This window comes from Dryobates pubescens, chromosome 5 (assembly GCF_014839835.1).
Source record: "Dryobates pubescens isolate bDryPub1 chromosome 5, bDryPub1.pri, whole genome shotgun sequence".
In the NCBI taxonomy this organism is placed as follows: Eukaryota; Metazoa; Chordata; class Aves; order Piciformes; family Picidae; genus Dryobates; species Dryobates pubescens.
Genome location: NC_071616.1, coordinates 22,047,700 through 22,066,645, shown reverse-complemented (window position 1 = coordinate 22,066,645; position 18,946 = coordinate 22,047,700).

Here is an 18,946-nt window from a genome sequence, read left to right as displayed (position 1 = left end):
AGCTACCTCCTGACTTTACTGATGCTTGAAGAGGGACAAAAAAACTGCAGGAGGAGAGGGAATTTCAGCCTAAATTAATCTTTCAGGCTCATGAGTTGACCTCAGAGTGGCTTGGGTTATTAAGGGAAAACCAGCAAGAAAAGGAGCACTGGACTGAGCTTGCATTGTAAAGCCAGTGAAGTCTTGCCCTGCCTTTCAACAGGTTTCTTGCTTTGCTGAGAAAAGACTCTAAGTCACGAGCCTCAAAGTCCCAGCACCATCCTTTGCTTACCTTAAGAGCTTTTTAAACCCTAATTGAAGCTGCAGACACTGCTGGCTGTATGAAACCTAATTTCCGGGGGTGGGTGGGGGGACGGGACTGGTGGTTAGATGGAAATTGGCAGGAGGCTTTATGGGCATTTGGGAAAAAAATAAAAGAAGGAAGATTAGAGACCTGAAACTTCTGCAATCTCCACACATTAAGGAGGTGTTTCTGTTCAAAGAAGAGACATAGCAGAAAGATGGGGAAATGTTATTACTGCAGACAGAAGGAAGCATATGAATCAATTGCCAAGGCACTCATAGTAAGCTTTCACCCTCACCTAATGCAGCTCTGGGACATTTAGACTATCAAAGAAGCACAGAGACAGGGAAGTCTGCAAACCCATTAGCAAGAACAGCAAGCTAACAGATTTTTACCTCTTCTCCCTTCATCAAAATACAGTCTATTTAGCCAACTAAGCCACTTTTCTAAGTAGGAAACATATCTTCCCAAGCAACTGAAAGCTTAGTTTTCTCAAGCTAGGCACTCAAGACAATGTTTTATGAGGAATCTAAAAGCTGAGGACATGTCTTGTTGCTGTCAGTCAAGGTCTGGTAGCAATGAAAGAAACATAAAGACAGGTGATACAGATAAAGTTATGTGAAACAACTCCTTGCTGAAGTACATATACTTGTTCACTAAGCACGTATGCACCAAACTGTAGAAAAGCACTGCATTTCTCCACCTGACTCACCAGCAGTACTCATGGTAAGCAGCACACACCAAGGTGTTAGAAGTTTGGAGGGGGTGTGTTGGTAACATAGGGAAGATTGATCCCTCTCAGATAGATTTAGTTCCCCTTTTTAAGTTTACAGATGGGCAGAGCAGGTCTTGATTCATGCCTCTTTCATCACTACACATTGCCTCTGGTGATGCCTGTGCAGGAAAAGTGTTCAATCCACAAGTATCACTTCTCTAAAAAAAAAAAAAAACCAAAACATAAAAGAACACAGAACTAGATATGCAGCTCTCAATATTTTTTTTTCATTTTTATAAAAATGTAAACCTGTAGAACCAGAACCATGCAATAGGAAGGTTGCATACTGTCGTTAGGCTGACTCACAACAAAACTTGCTACCAGACCCACTCACACAGGTCGCAGAGCAGAAACCATCACACATCTAGTCTTCCTCACCCATGTCAAGGGCATTTGCACTATTAATGCCTACACATAAGAAAGTCTGAAGCCTGAGTTGCAAGAATTGAGGACTCTTTAGAAAACCTTAGCATTTGATTGTCCTAATATTTAGGGGGGAAACTCTCTTTTCCAAAGACCTGCACATTCAGTGCATGTTCATTTAGTATTTCTGAATAAATGCAGAATGACAAATGCAGTACTCATGGCTCCTGCTCCAGATATCCACAAAAGGCTCATCTGTTTTGTGTCTCATGGACAGTGCCTGTTCCTTAAGACTCCCCTGAAATGCCCATATGAAGTATCTTCCACTGTAAGCTTGGTCTTCTGCCAGTGCAAATGTTCCTCAACATAGCCTGATTTTCATCCCTTCAGGGCATTTGACCTGGTGAAATCCAGCAACAGAATGAAGTGCAGAATGGGTAAACAGACAGCAGTAGTTGGACGAAACAGTGTAAAGGAGCACTGCCCTGGTCATTATGAGGAGTTTATATGGTCTTGCATGGTTGCAGTGAATTCACTGGTGCCCAAATGACCTGTGAAGAAGCAGAATGAGTTACAAACCTTGCTTAAAAGGGATTTCAATCTCAATTGCACATGCAGACACTGAGCCTTGCAGACCACCTAAATGAATGAAACAAAGGCAAACAAAGCTTGTGCACCACTAATAAATCAGCCCCTACAAGCCAGGCTAGCAAGGATTAGAAACTTGTAGCTGCATCTCTTTAGGATTCAAAAGAGGCCACAAAGATGTGGTCAGAGCATGATGATGCAGTCTCTCACAGGGTCATTTCACAAACAGGGTGACCTGGGCCAGAGATGTGTCTGCATGGCCCCACTGCATATTCCTATAAAAAGGAAAGAACACACAGCAACTAGGAAATGCAATTAAATTATAGACTAGAAAATCAAATAGCAGTGCCATCTGGTGTGATCAGTTGCATTCACTCCCCACGCACAATACCAGTGCAAAGGATACAGATGATCAAGATAGCCCCATTTTGAAAGTTATGATTTCAGAAGGGAAGAGGCCATCCACACATGCTATCCAGCATCTTAGGAATGAGAGAAGGTTTGGAGATGGGAGACACACTTGGTTCTTTCTTTTTTTCTGAAGCAGTTTGAATGTTCGGTCCACCCAACCTGGGAAGCTTTGGAATGTCAATGTAGCCTAAAACCTAAGCAACCTTGTCTGAAACGCTCTTGCCCGTTGTGAAAGCAGCCTGGGTAACTACCTAGATCTCCATTCCTCACTTTAACAGAGCTGCTTTTAATGGAGATCAGCTAATTCTGAGGGGCTCCACCCTTTCAATGAGCAAATGCATTGCAAGCAAAATCTGAATGAGCTTCTATCTATCTGACAGATCAGGCACTTGCTGTTTAATTATACAGATGAGTAACACCAATGAACGGGTGCTTTTTCTTTGTGAGTTTGTTACAGGGAAATGAATGTGAATTAGGCTGTAAAACAAAACAACTTCAGTGTAAATAGTGTAATTGCTGGCTTCTCAGCCATGACAATCAATGATCTGTAAACCATTTTACATGGCTGCCCTGAGCCACTTCACCATCTTGCAATCTATGGGCAATAAATAATTCCTTTGCAAATGAGAGGAAGAGGTACTCCAGTGTGGCACCCAGAGGGAGAGCTGCACTACATCAGTGAGGATGCCAGCAGTATGGAAAATGATGTAGCCACTCAATTAGTGATACAGAGAAGGGATTGACATTTTGAGGCACACCTAATATAGGCCAGTCCTCATTTGACAACTCTACCTGGTTAAGTCCCTGGAAGGGATGTTTACCAGAGGTCACACTTTGTGCCAAACTGCTATATTTTAGAAGAAGGTTCAGCGAACGCTCCAACTCACAGGTATGTCAATTAGCCATGAGGTTGAAGTTAAGCTGAGATCAACGTGTTTCACTGACTTAGGGGCCACAAGGGGACTTAGATGATGTGCATAATCTGGATGTATGTTTTAGAAGTGGGGTTGTTTTTTGATGACAGAAAATCAGCTGAAGGTGGTATCCTGAAAATCCCTGAGTGCTGTGTCTCTCCATGTAACTTAAAATGTCCTGGCTCCAGTTTCCTCATAAAGCCCAAATGGCTAGTGGCTACTTTGTCCTGTATCACTTTGGGGTTGATAGCACTGGCTAAGAGCACAGAACAGCATTGAGAGCCACAAAGGCCCAGGGTTTACACTGACCCAGTGGAATGTTTGACCCTTTCTGTCTTCATGTAGATTCATTGTCCCATATAACATAATTTTGATGAGACTGTCATGCTTCCAGCACCACAGGAAGGTGTCCAGTCTGTTCAGACTTAAGATATCACATGCATCATCCCTACCCTCAGGGGAGGAAGAAATTTCATCCAAGAGAGAGGCAGGGATCAAACCTCTTTTTTGCCAGCTACATAAGCACAGCCTCCTCCTGCAGCTTTGGCTCCAGGTCCCACTTTTAAATTGCAGATGGAGGTTGTCAGGGTGGACATAGCCCACAGCAAGGTCAGCCATGCATGAGAAATCAGACCAGATTGCAGAATTGGGAAGTAGAAAGCAAGCACTTGGTCTGTGGTCACTACAGTGCAGATGGGTATGAGAGCGGGGAATGAGTATTTGCAAGACTCTCTCTGAAGGTTTCTGACCCCTGAACAAGAGCCCTGAGTGTATTACACCAACCTGCACATGTGCTGTGAGGACCTCGCCTCCAGCTCAGCATTACGTGCACTGGATTCAGCCTCAGGAAAGGCATAACCATGAATCAAGACAGACACACTTTGGTATGAACTACTCAGCTATGGTCCCTTCCAGCAAAGCACCCAAGCCTGTGCATGAATAGACTTCTTCAAAGAAAAGTTGTTCTGCCTTTGCCATCACTGTGTGCACATACGCATAAACACACACGCAAGTAAGGTGTGGACAAGAGCTACTTGGTTCCACAGCATGAGTCAGTAGCTGAGGCATGTTACCAGCCCTCAAGTCTCTCCTTTAGCTTCTTTGCTATAGCACAGCAATGCCCTGCAGAGTTTCACCATACTTATTCCTTGCACACCTGAATGCACACAGCAGACCAGGTCTTGACTCTTCAGTGTCTGTTTCCAGCATTACTGCCTCCTGCACTATGAGAATCGTGGCACTTGGCAGCCAGACACACACCAGCCTCCTGACAAGTCTGGTGTAAATTGTCCTCTCCTAGTTTTAGTGCTATTGCTTTTCCTCCTGCCTCTGTCTCCTGCCAGCACAGCGGTGGGTTCCAGACCCCATGCCATGGGGGCTGTGCACTTCTCTGTGGTACTCACAGGGCTTTGCAGAGCAAAGTATCGAGATCTAGAATCTGAGAAGACATAGCTGCCTGCTCATCTCTTCCCTATACAAGAGCTAAATAAGCTGACAAGGCATGTTTTCATCTTCTTCACTGAGGACAGCTAGAAGAGGTGGGTTTTTCCCTCCTAAATCAGCATGAATTTAAGAAGGGAGTTCACATGCAGTTACAAACACAATAAACACATGTGCTGACATCTTGGTTAAAAAGTATGGCACAGCTCTTCTCAGGTTCACTTTTCCATCTGTTGCCAGAAATTCCAACCTGGCCTGTGGATAACCAACACAGCAGGAGTTAGCACTTCTTTCAGACTGAGCCTCAGAGGAGAATTTAGTGGAGTCTCTGCAGATTCCACCAGCTCTGTATCTGACCTGCACATTGCAGAGGTGAAAGGTATTGCTTGAGCTCTCCCTAGCTAGCATGTACTAAAGGCGGGGGGGGGGGGGGAGAAAGGAAACAAAAACACACGTAAAAAACAAGACAAACATTATGCAGATAGCCTTTCAGGCCTCCTGATACCACATCTAATAGCTGTTTATTTCATAACTGCCAGCAAGTCTTCTGGAAAGAACAGTCACTCATTTGTCCAAAGAGCATCACCCTCTGTGATCTTTGCATCAATGCCTAGTTGCTGGTTTGGCAGGTATGGATGCCCAGAACCTCCCAGGGCTTGGGCAGTGGTCACACAATCTGTGAACAAGCCCCTTGCACATCCCACAGAGAGGCTGGCAGGGATGATAATCTAGAGTTTAACAGCCCAGCAGATCTCAGAGCATTTAACACAGGTAGATAAGATGCCTCTGTTTAACAAAAGGGCATGAGGACAAAGACACACATCTCCAAAGGCCTTCAGGCACCTAATTAACTCTGAAATCAAAGTCACACCACCATTCAGGTATGGCGGTATAGAATTATGGACAGATGCTGGCTTTCCTGGTTGTCTCCTGTTTACCCCCACTCTTCCCCAATAGCTGCACCACTCTAACACCTACAGAGGTATTAGTGTGGTGTGGGCATTTCATCTTCCTCCAAGCAAGGTGAAAACCTTGAAAACCTTCTTAGACTTCTCTGCTTTTGATCACTATCAGCATCTTCCTCTATCCTCTCAGAGAGCACCACAGCTGGCAGTGCTCCCATTTAAGGAGCATCCCATCACGTCTGTACTTCAAGGTCACCAGTACATTGTGCTGCTGAGAGCTGCTTTGCATGAGTCCAGAAGCTCTGCAATTTTTAATCAGAGCCAAAATTTCCTCTCCCCTATGACAATTTGTGATTCTAAAAGTGTCCAAGATTCACAGCTAACTTTTTGGCTTCTTGGGGGCACAATCTCATCTACAGCATCAAAATATAATAAACCTCATCAGTTTCAGTGCACTGACACTGCTTTACCCAGATGTAACTCCAAACAGCAATTGGTATTTCATTTCATATCATGCTTCAGATGCTTCAGCTTTCCTTCTGCTTCATTTTTTTCAATTTGACACAAATTAATTAATCTCTTTTCTAAGCCCTGTTCAAACTAAAATGTGGGTTTCAGAGAGAAAAATAAAAATTAATTTGCCCTCAAGAAGGCAAAAAGCATTGAGGTTCACAATCTTGCCTCCAACCCAACAACTGGAGCCCTTTGCCCTGCTCCTGGCATGGCAGCAAATTCTCCCACACTGCCTCCCATCCTTCCAGTTCCACCATCTGCCCCCTCCCATTCCAAGTGCCTGACTCTTCTGGCATTTCTACTTACCACCCACATTACAGACAACTTGGGTCTTTCTACACTGTCCTCTGCTGCTGGGAGAAAGGCTAGCCTCTCCTTTCCGCTTCAGAAAGCACAGTCTCCATCTCCAGTCTCAAAGCCTTGTGAATGTCTGAGATGTGGAGCTCCACAGCACATGTAGCACTGCTCAGTTGAAAGCCTGTTGTCCCCACGCTCAGTATTCTGAGCAGCCAGAACATACGGAGCCTTGATGAGCTCCTGGAGTTGAAGAGCATTTGTCTCCTACTTTTCCCCTCCTCTGACCATTGGAAGATTCCCACAAAAATCTTCCCAGACTAATCATGGGTACTAATCTAGAGATTATCCTTGTAAAGCAGAGGTGAGACATCAACCCAGGAATCTCTGCCATCTTTTATCCAGCTATCTGAGGAAGCAGCTACTGGATCACACACTTCACCTGACGGTCTTCAGAACTCACTTGACCACTGCTTGATAATAAAAGCTGGCCAACATAGATGGGCACATTTGCACACTGCTGTACTGGCTCTCCAAAGGACTAAGGCAGTCTCCTTGCTGAAGAAAGGCTCCAGATCTCTTGCTTGAGAAGGGCATCAGGTCATGCCTCCTGTGAACTGCAAATCTGCCAGCTGCAAAGGGCTTCTCTGCATTCACCATGTAGAGGTTTGTACACAGAGCATCTTCACAAACCTTCAGAACAAAAGCCATCATCACCTGCCTAGTAAGCTTTGTGTGGTTATTCAGGAAATATCAGTTATTTCCAGCCAGAAGCTGAAGCCAACTATCACTGTCATGCTTTTTATCATACTCCTTCAGTTCAGAGACTGGAGTCATTACATATTCCTAACAACCTTCTTTTTGATGAGGTAAAAGAAAACTGATCCTTTTCTCCTTTCTCTCAGGCCCACAGGAAGCTGCGATCAGAGCAGGAGCAGCTTTTACTTCTTATGAGTAATGCAAGTTTGGACTCAGTTCTCAAAATACATGTCTCACCACCTATGAGCTGCTAGACTTCAGTTATTCTTAGCCCCCAAGTCACTGCAATAAGGATCTAAATTAGAGTGATTCCCAACAGAAAACTTATTGAAATGAAAATATTTACCATACTGCTTCTAGAAATAAGAAAAGGCTTTTCATTTTCAGGTCAAACACCATGCTGTTTCCATAAGAAACCAATTCAATCTGATGTTTAATTGTCTGGACTTTCTGAAATGAAAACAAGTGCAAAGTGTTTGTAAAGGACTCTGTCTCCATCCTCTCATCTGGGCTCTCATCTGCATATTTAATGGGGAATTCACAGATCAAGCAGAGCAGCTGCATAAGATACAAAGGCATAACAACACAGAGGAGCTATCGTGTACAACACTGCCCATGAACCTGTTGCCTGTACAGGAAGGGAATGGAAAGAAAAAGTCCTATGAATGAATCCCATGCTCAGTATGTCAGACAGGACAGATCTGCTGTTCTGACTTGCTGTCTTTTCTGGCAGAGCTGTTGATGTCAGTAGAAGCTGTGAGCTATCCATTCCCATTCATTTACAGTTCCATTCATGGATTTGGAAAACAGGACTCAGCACCCACGCAGCTCCCCAGCTTTTTTCTTACAAATCTGTCAGGTAATGCAAAGCTTAAGTTTTGGGGCTTGTCTATTTAAAAGCTGGTGACAGATTTGAAAACTAGTTTTCCTAAACCTTCCACAGATTTCTTAATAAATAAAAGAAAACTGAAGTGAGTATAACAAAAGATCTCTCTCCTTACATGTCTCACGCTGTTTAAATCCATAGAGCATCACAGATACCACAATACTTGGCTACATGAATGTTCAGGGAGTCCACAGGAGCTTTCAGCAGCACCAGCAGGATCTCATCGGATTTCCTACAGGGTGATCTTTGGGATTCAAGTCTTCCTGTGCCCTGGGAAGGGTTATGTATGGCTCTGCAGGCAAGAACAGCCAGCACTGCTGTGGTCTGTAGGATCTGCATTATGCAGCTGAGAGCTATGGCATGGACTGCTCAACCTAAAGATTTGGCAGCCTGAAATGAGCCATCTTTAGCATTTTTTCCAGAAAGCAGGCCCCGGTGCTGCCAGCCCACCTGCGACACTTCAGCAGGCATGATTCCTCTGAAACTGGTGTGAGACCAAAATGCAGAAAGGAGATGCCAGAAATGCTTTCCTTCTCCAACCAGCTTCTGCTGGCAGTGAGGCAAGGGACAAAGATTGCACAACCTCTGCAGCTACATTTCTTCCTATTGTTTGCAGAGAGAGGTCTGGAGGGTCAGACCCCCAGATCTTCATTGCATCTGTGCAGAGCTTCTCTGAACAAACAAGAGCCAGCACTGCTTTGTCTTTGCAGCTGTTGACAAAATCCTCCTGCACAGACTCATCCTTCATTCTGAGCCTGGCCTTGCAGGGAAAGGAACTGATTTGTCCAGCCTGAAAGAATTCACTGAACAACAGCAAGGACATGAACATGATTTTCACTCTTTATCAAAACATTCTGGTGAAGGGCAAGGCAATATAGTAAAAATGAAATAAGCACAAGGCAGTACAGACAGCTAATAGCAGGGAAATGAGAACTAGGCTGTGACATGAAGGCTTGTCATCAAATAAGGGAGGTAGGGTAAATCCTGCCCTACCCTAATGTGTTAATATAAACCTTGCAAGCTTTATGACTCAGAGGTTCACCATGAATCACCACTCCCTTTCTGGTTTCCTCCTGCAACCAAAAGAAGCATTCACTGCTGGCCCATTGCAATTTTAAATAGTAGCCTTTCTCATGCTAGCTCAGCCACCTGGTGCCAAAAATAAGGTGAAGACATAGCATTCCCCATGCAGCCCACCCAGCTGCAGGAGAGGATGTGTCAGTCTATACATGGCCAAGAACCTGGTCAGGTAGATCCCTTGAGATGGCTCCAGGGCTAAATATGCTGCTTTCTGAGAATAACACAGATGCCTGGAGCTCAGTGCAGCTGTTGCATGATTGGAAGAAGGAAAGGGGTTGTTATGAAAGCAGAAGCTTGCACCAGTGAGATGTGGAAAGCTGTCCATCCTTCTTACTCTGTCCTACCACTAATCTCAGCTTTGAGCTTCTGCCCCAGCTCCACTGTTTAGATCTTAATCAAATTCAACTCAAAACCAGTCTCTTCTTTAAGAATTTTCCTAATGAGTAACCAAGTCCTGACAGTGGCTGAGTCATAAGAAGAAAACCTTTGTGCAGCAAGAACTATGGAAATTCCCTATCATATCTGCTTTTTGACTGCCATCTTCAGATGTTTTCTAAAAGACAGCTCTTTTGTACCACAATTAGCTTAAAACCCATCAGTGACATGGACAAATGCTTTGAAAATGTTAGCAAATTATTAAATGGTACTTTAATTGCAAAGAACAGAAGCAGAATTGAACATGAGGAAGCAGACAAGTTTGCCTTATCCCGTGGTATGTAATCTCATGGGAACACAGGAGATCTGAGTGCTCTTGCAGACTGTGGCCATCTTCCTCTGTACCCTTGGAGAAGTCAGTTTCCAGGTCTATCACCAATCTGAAGGTGGGTTTTTATAAGAAGCTTAGCACCCAGTGTACTGAACTCTTTATGGCTCAGGGGTGAAAGGCTATGGGACCATGCATGCCTCATGTAAGGTACAGGACCAGGGCCTGACTTTGATAGGCATGCAAATCAAAATATTTTTCTAATCCATATGCACTTTATGGTTTTCAATCCACAGTTTGTATTGGATTTGTATGACTAATATCTTCAGTGGACTTTTTCCACTGAATTTCCCTAACCACTTTTTTAAGTCCTTTAATTCTTCAACATCTACAGTGGAACAGCTTAATGTCAGAATGGGTAAAGAAGTGCTTTCTTTTGGTTCTTTAAAAACTGTGTTACTAAAAAAAAAAAAAATCTGATTTGGGGAAGAAAAGAAAAAGTGAATAATGTTGTTCTCTATTAACTTTCTCTGTTGCACATTGCAGCCTCAACCACCAACCCCAACCCCTGCAATCATCCCTCTTCCTAGTCAGTAAAGTCTTCTTATGAAAAGTGGTCCTATTCCTTTCATCATTCCTGTTGTCTTTCTACATATCCCCCCTAACTTAGCTTTCTTTGGGTTTTTTTCCCCCAGCAAGGGAGTTAAGACCCTATGCACTGCTCTGAATGTGCAGGATGTCAGCTGTGAGTGCAAAACTTTTCTAGAAAAGCATCTTATTTTTTCTCTTCTGTGCCCTTTTCCTGTTTGAAGAGCACCTAACATCTGATTTGCCATTTTCTCTGTGCTGAGCACTGAGTTGACATTTTCATAGGGTTATATATGATGAGTCTAAGCTCTCTTTTCTGAAAGGCAATACCTAATTTTAGACCTCACCTCTGTGTTTGGTTAGGATTGCTTTGTTTTCCGGCAGCGTATGAATTGCATTGGCTGCTCTACTGTTCAGACAATAACCATTATGAGACCTTCCTTAATCTTTAGTGTCAGTTTCAATTTTTATTATGCACAGTAAACTCTGTATCATCAAGAACTGCTGTCCCTTCCTTAGTCCCTTCTCTTCCAGATCACTTACAAATATGCAGAAAAGCAACTCAAGACAAATCACTATAACAGTCTATTAGTCCATTTCTTCTCAGTTGTGAAAGCTTTCTGCTTAATGTTCTTTAACCAGTGATCAATCCATGGAAGCATCTTCCTTTTATATGTTGATTGATTGTTCCTTTTATATATACTACTTTGATCATTCCTGTTCTATTCTTTTCTACCAGTTTTCCAAGGACAGTTTGAAGTTTTGCATATAGTTTTCCTACACTTTTCTAGATCCTCATCCTAAGGATGAGGTGCCTCAAGTTGCACCAGGGGAGGTTTAGATTGGATATTAGGAAAACTTTCCTCATCAAATGGATCAGTGGGCACTGGAACAGGCTATCCAGAGAAGTGGCAGAGTCACCATCCCTGCTGGTGCTTAAAAGATGTTCAGGTGAGTAGCTTAGGTACACAGTATAAAAGTTGTGTACAGAGAGATGTTTGATTATGGTTGGACTCAATGATCTTAAGGTCTTTTCCAACCAGGAGATTTATGATTCCATGATTTTAAGGCACCTGGCTGTTGAGTTCTCCAGAAAATCTGCCCCTCTGTCTCCATGTGTCTTCAGAATATTTGAAGCTTGTAAATAGTAAATACAAAACCACCACCAACAAAAGGTCAATGTATAGGACTATCACTCAGAGTAAATGATAACAGTCAAGTGCATAGTAAAGTACTTAGAGGCAATGCCATGTACTGAGTCATAGATGTCATTGGCTCTTCTGCTGGAATAGATTTCTGCGTTTTTACCCTGAACACTGAAACACACACAAAAATTTTGATGTTATTAGAAAACTGTTTACATGTTGATAGGCCACGGGACCTTATGCCACAGGAAACAAGTTATTCGTACCAAGCTCTAACAACTGCCGCTACAAAAACTCTGCCTAGCATTAACCAATGAACTGAATGTGATGGCCAAGTAAAAATTGTTTCAACCAGTAAAACAACTGATGATTTTGTAAAAATGTCACTCCAGATAGTTTGTTCTCCAGTTACAATTACATTAAGAAAGGCTCAAACACATACTTTGTAAACACAGTGTCATAAGCCACTGATTTTCTAGATTTCCAGTACAGCAATTCAAATTTTCCTTGCATTATGAACATAACACAAAATTAACTGAGCAAATATATTACATTCCCTCAGAACTTTTCACATAACTTAGAAAACACATCACCTATCTGTGTAATATCACTGCTTTATGTACTTCAGAAAGTGTTACTATTCTATTGTCGGAGCATCTCAGACATCTAAGGACAAGCTCTATAAGTTGTATCTTCCTCCTTTTAGACATGATGAATGCAAGTGAAGAGGGTTAATCTATGCATTACCATAGCATGGTCCTCAAGTTATCTGTAAGGCCCAAGTTCTTGTCAGGCTACTTGTTTGTTGGGTGATGACTTCAGCTAATAAAAGGTCCTTAGGAGAAACAGAAGTTACAGGGATAAGAGAGAGAAGTAATGAACCACTTTAGCATCAATAAAGACTTTTTCTCTAAAATGGTGACAAAATGTTTTGTGTCTTTGTTATTGGGCTTGAAATTGAGACCCTTTGGTCTCAGTGGCAAGATGGGCTTAGCTTGGCCAGAGGAAGGCAGAGACACAAAATAAGCATTTCCTTGAAAGTAGAATGATAACGGGAAACAGGCCACTATATCCTCAGTGTGGATCCAACCATGGCTCTATTTATTTAAGGCCAAGCATGATGTATGCATGTACAACAGCCAAAATATCAAATATTCCAAGCTATTGTTGAGTACAGATTATGGGGTCAGCCTTTGTTCTGTTGCATGCACCAGCTTTGAAAGAAAGCCTTTGTATAGGAAAATGGCCTGCTGTTTGTACAAGTTCCCCTCCCCAAAATGAATTCTGCATTTCTCCCAAGCACACACACTAGGTCTAAGTCCCACTCTCACAAAAGGGCTCTGTCTGGCTTCCTTTGCTTCAAACACAGATTTTATTTATCAAAACCGTGTATGAAATTTGGTGCCATGACAATACTTAACATGCAAAGCATGCTGCTTCTTAGCAAGTTAGGACAGCAGAAATAGTGATCCTAAGAGAGAAGAAACCATGCCTTGACCTGTCATAGTTCCACCCTTCTATCAGCTCAGGCAACCTGGCAGAGTCAGTGCCAGCTTAGCATCAAGCTGTCTCTATAAATAAAAAATCCCCTGCCTTGCTCAAAACCATAGCAAAGACCTTTTAGGGAAGAAGTGAGACAGCCTCTTGAAGATATCATTTATTTTCAATCAGTCTTTTGCTAAGTCACTTAGCTAAGAATTTTGCAGACATTATTTCAAAGTATGGGTCGTGAACCAGGCTGTGCAGATGGTGAAGGGCTACCTCCACCTATGAGGAGCAGGATGAAAGAAAGCCCAAAAAAATAAGATTAACTTCACTGGGCCACACCAAAGCCTCCATCCAGCTAGCCCTACATTTAGTCTCTGTAGGCAGTCAAAGGAGATGCCTCACAGTTGCTAGTCCTGTATAAGTACAACACATAATGACATCCACCCGTAACACCTCCTCAGCCTCCAGCATTTTGCAGCTTAGAGACTTCCAGAGCCAGAAGTATTATCTTAATAGCCCTCCATCTATTTTCTTCCTTGAATTGATCTTTAATGATTTTAATGCCCACAACATCCTGCAGCAGGGAGTTTCACAACTTATATCATTTTGTGTGAGGAATTATCTCTTGTTATTTGCCTTGAACCTTTCTTCTACTATTTTTTTCCGAGGTTCTAATTTTTTTTTTCTGGATCCATCCACAGTACTCAACATCTTGTAGGGCTCAAGCAGTTGTAAAGGTCCTTTCCCAGGAATATACATTGATTTTGGCATATATGCACCCCCAGTATTCTGGGGAAGGTAAAGAGGTAGGATTTTTGTCAATAATGTACTAAACTGGTTATAACTAATCCCTGTAACACAGGTCTTAAGCTGGTTGGTCTTTCTTCCTGTGGCCATGGATTGGTCATCCAAATGTTGGTGATCAATTTCCATTACAGGAGACAGTCCAACCTACATAGCCCATGAACCTTCATTTTCTATCTCCAAGAGTATGAAACACAGTAGGCATACAGGAGGTGAGGAGAGAAAAGAAGGTAACAGCAAAGTACAATGAAGGCATAATATGACATCTGACCCTGACATTAGCATGTGAGGAACAAGGGGGGAACTAAAGGAAGGGTGGTCTCTCAGAAAGCAAGCCACACCACATTATAAGAGCTGCCGTTCATGATTACTACCCCATAACTGGAGGCAAAAACTGTATGCCAACCTTTCTTCATTCTTCAGGCTATATAAATATGTTAAAGAAGAACAGAATTCAGCCCTAAACCCCTTGCCATTTCAGGCAAACTCTTTTCAATCGCTTTTCATAAAGCAATGAAGCTCCCTTTTAACTCAGTCTAGAATTTTTGGCCTTTCATCTCCTGACAAAGATATCACTTTTCTGACCATTAAAAAATCTGTTCCCTTCTCCAGTGTAAATTTGTTAATTTCTCATTAACACTCATTTGTTCTTATGCCAGTGTAGTTTACATGCATGAATAGCTGGGGGTGTTTTGCTCCTGCATGGCACTGACACCTTTCCTGAAGTACTCAGAGATGATCTCATGCCCTCTCAGCCCTCATTTTGTTATCCCATACCAGCCAAAGTCTTTTAATCTCATGCTGTAAACCACCACTCGCATTCTCCTTCTCAGCATCACTTCCACTTTAAATTCCCCATTCAGGGAATTATCAAGAATTACACACAGCATTTCAAAGGATGCTTCTAGCTGAGTTATTAGCAGTGGGGACCTGAACTTCAGCAAGCTGGACATAAAAGCAGGCAGCTTCCTGCCATAGCTGAAAACATTTCCAAGCTCTGGCAGACCTAAAAACCATTATGCTGTAAGAGATACAGGTAGGGAGCCAAGCATCACCTATACCCCCAGTTTGGCTAACAGAGGTGTATTTCACCAGCGCACAGGATACCTGGACGAATACTGTCTCCTGAGTTTGTAACCCATTCTCATACCTATGGCAAGTGACAGCAAGTGCAGCTTTGCCATGTACCTGGAAAGATACCAGACAGAGCAAGGAGTAAGCGATTCATAGGAAAGCCAGAGTACTGAATCACTACAAAATTATGTCCTGTTAGTCCATACTTTGAGTGTGCCTAAATACATCAGCAACAGAACTATAGTGCTTTAAAAATCCATTACACAGGAAACATAGCCATTAATCCTAAACTGTGATTAGGTAGAAATCTGGGGGTAGAAGGAAAGAGACTTTAGCCTCTGGACATTTGTTCTGGAAGCTTTTAACCTCTCTGAAATAATATTTGAGGTGCAATTGCTGTTGCTGGGGAAATAAACATGATGGCAAATGAAGGAAAAATAAACCACTCTCAAGTAGGGACTAGGCAAAAGGAGCAGATGAGCCCTTATGAAACAAAATACTCACTCTCCAAGAGGCATCTCTAACAAAACAAAGTATGAAGTAGAGTGACTGAAAACATCTTTTAAAAATTGGCTGTGCTTAGCTACATTATATAATAGGATATCAGTGAGTCTTTATCTAAATTACACAGACTGAGGCATTTCACCCATTCTGTGTCTCTAGGCTTCATAAATTATTTGGTTTTTTTCTTCTCCCTCACATTACAACAGAAAATGTGTGTCAAAATCCTCATGTAAGTATGCACCATTATTGACTTACAGATACTAGATTGCTTCCCAGTGTTCTTACTTAATCTCCCATGGTTCAGGGAGCACTAAACCAGAAAGATTATTGTGCACTTGATATTACAGATAATATCTTTGTCTTTGAGGCTCTTAACTTGGGCCTCCTCCCTCAGGAAAATTCAACCACTTCCAACACTTTGCAACTCAAAACCAAAAAGCACTTTTCCTTTGTGTTCTGACATTTTCTGCAAGCATTGCAAAGGGCTGATGCAAAGAAACAAAAGATCAGGAATCCTTCTGTGCAGTAATTGCTCTAAACCTACACCACTGCTGGAAGTGAGTCCTGCTTTAATCCAAGCAGGGACACACACAAAAACCAGCTCTCATCATCAGACCTTGGGACAACAATTCCTGCAGCGGTGTGGTAATGACATTCTCAGCATGGCAGATCTCTATCTAAAAGTCAGCTAACCAGTAGGAAGAGGAATGTCTGCATAAACATTTGTGTCTCCCAGACAGTCCTGAGCTCTGCTGCAGCACTGTCTTTATGTTATAAGCCCCAAATAACTGTTTCAGTTCTCCCGAAGGACAGGAGGAAAATATGAGGAACCTGATATGGATCCCAGGAGAGCAAGAAAAAGAGATCAGAAGGAAGGAAAAAAAAAAAAAATACAAATATTTAGCATTCAAAATAATCATTGTAGGTCTTTTCCAAGTGAAATATTCTTTCTAGACTATTCTAATTAGTGTAGATACAGCAGTACAAGCTAAGAGTATTTTGGAAGTAGCCTGTTCAACTGAAAAAGTTGCTTTTTCATAGCTCTATCCAACCAGGGCATCTTCCAGCTGCAGTGATGGGGTTTTTCCATCCTTTTTGCTGTGGAACTGAGCAATCAAGGGCCAGCATGAGGGTGGAATTGAACAAATATAGATTATCTATCAGCTCTTTTGTCCAAAGCAAATAAGTGGCCAGCTGTTGATTAGAAGAGTGTAACCAAAGAATTTGGCCCATGCAGTGGACTTCTAGTTAGATTTTTCCAATGTGATTGGCAGTAATAGCACCAAACAGAAATGGCAATTGAGATAGACAAATCACTAGTACCTTCAGTGATCATACCCGCTTTAGACAGTTAAATGAAGAGCCCAGGAAGAGTTCAGCCAGCTTTTGAGGGTGAAAGGTTTCAAGGTGCAACGCACACTACAGATACAGTTCTGTGGGAGCAAATCTGCATCCCTGAGCTGCATCACGTGTTCATCCAGCTCTGGACACACATGCACAATGTAGCTTTATCCCAACAAAGGAGCATTTGTGTGTTCACGATTCACACCCACATTCATATTTGCTTCGGTCAAAAGGGAATTGGTGAAAACAAGGGGCATTTACGCATTATTTCATGTTTTTTCCTTGCCTTGTCTGCTGAGTTTTGCTCCTCACTATTACATAGTGAGCCTTTATAACCCAGCAGTTCCAATTTATCATCCATCAGCAATTTTTAGGGACGTGACTACTGTTCCACTCATGTCCAGGTCAGAAAGCATGACCAGCAAGTGTCAAGCATTATGAATGATGAGTAAACCAGCATTACACAGAAAAAGGGGAAGAGCTCCCTCACTGCCTTTTACCTGCCTCAAGGGCAAGGTCATGGTGAGCTGCATGTTGCCTGTGTGACACAGCTCCTCAGCCTCCCTGCTTCTCTGTGGCCCTACAGATATCACTGGTAAGTCGTTTAAAGTATCCACTGCCCCAGAAGACACACTTACCATGGGGGACAGAGGCCACAAACCTGATACTGAAAATGCCTGAAATGGGCTTATGCATGAGGCAGCATGAGAGGAAGCTCCACAGGTTCCACCACAGCCAGGAGCAAGGCATCCTGCCTGCCTTCCACATGGCCAAGCCCATTCTTGTGCCAGAGCTGTCCCAGGATAAAAAGGGAGCAGACAAGGGCAAAGGAGAAGAAGAATGGACTAGAGTAAGAAAGATCTGGTTTCCCTATTCCTCTTCACACACCAAAGCAGAAGAACAAATGCAGAAAAGGGGAAAAGGCTAAAGCTAAACTGCAGCAACAAAAGACAGGTTTGTACTCTCACAGAAGGATCCCAGGGCACACAAACATTTTTCTTGATGTGTAAATTTGTAAAACAAACTATATCCCCAAGCATTGCATAAGATAACAATTAGAAACATTTATTCTGAGTAAAAGAAAAACTGATGAGCCACACTGGTTAACTAACTGCTAACCCTGAGAGACATCATCTTCCATTTCTCTTCTCTTTCACTAAAAGCAGAGGAGTGTTTTATGAGCAAATGCTAAAAACTGAGGTCTCATTTTCCAATTTGAAGTCTCAGAGATTCTCCACACTGTGTTCTTACTCTGTAACTATTCTCCAGTCGACCATAATCACACTCAGTGGTCTAAGCTCGGCTCTCACCAGCTTGCAACAAGACTTTGCATAACACTTTATCATGATTTTTACGTCAGCTGTGCCTCTCTCCCTCACCCGTTGTTTTTCCTGACGGTTTTTTTCTCTATATGGCAAAGCCAAGGGGCTATGCCTGCAGCAGGAACCCCGTTTGGCCCGTAATACCTACAGGAGGCAGCATTCCTGACCCAAAGAGAAACCAGCTTTCCCACCAAACTCTCTCCACTCGATCGACATTTAGCTTAACTCCACTGCTTCACTGCTCGATTTAGAGCTGACACACATTACTACGTGTGAAGGAGTCCCTCCCGTCTTTTGACAGACGTTGAAAGTGAAGTGCTTAAATCGCAGAGACCAGGGCGCAGAGCTCCTGAAGGAGGACACAGCGTCCCTTAGGTCTTCAGCCACTTGGGAGACCCCAGCGTTCGAGATTCCTTGCTCCTCTCCCAGCCCCGGGAGCCCTCGTGGCTGGACAGAGGGACCCCACGCCGGGACGCTGAGCAGCCAGGCAGTTAGACGCGAGGCAGGGGGCAGCCCCAGCCTCCAGGATGCCCAAGGGTGACAGCAGGATCCCTCCCAGGGGAATGATCAGAATCCCGCTGCGGCGAAGGGGACGCTCCACCTTAGCTCCGGAGAGGCTCTGCCGCCGGCGTTCGTCCTCGATAGGACGCAGGGCCGGCTCGCAACGACCCTTCGCCGGGCGAGGAGAAACTTCCCCAGCACGGCCGGCTCAGACCCCCCACCCTACCGCCCCGCCCGCGCTCCGCCCCGGAACCGGGCGCGG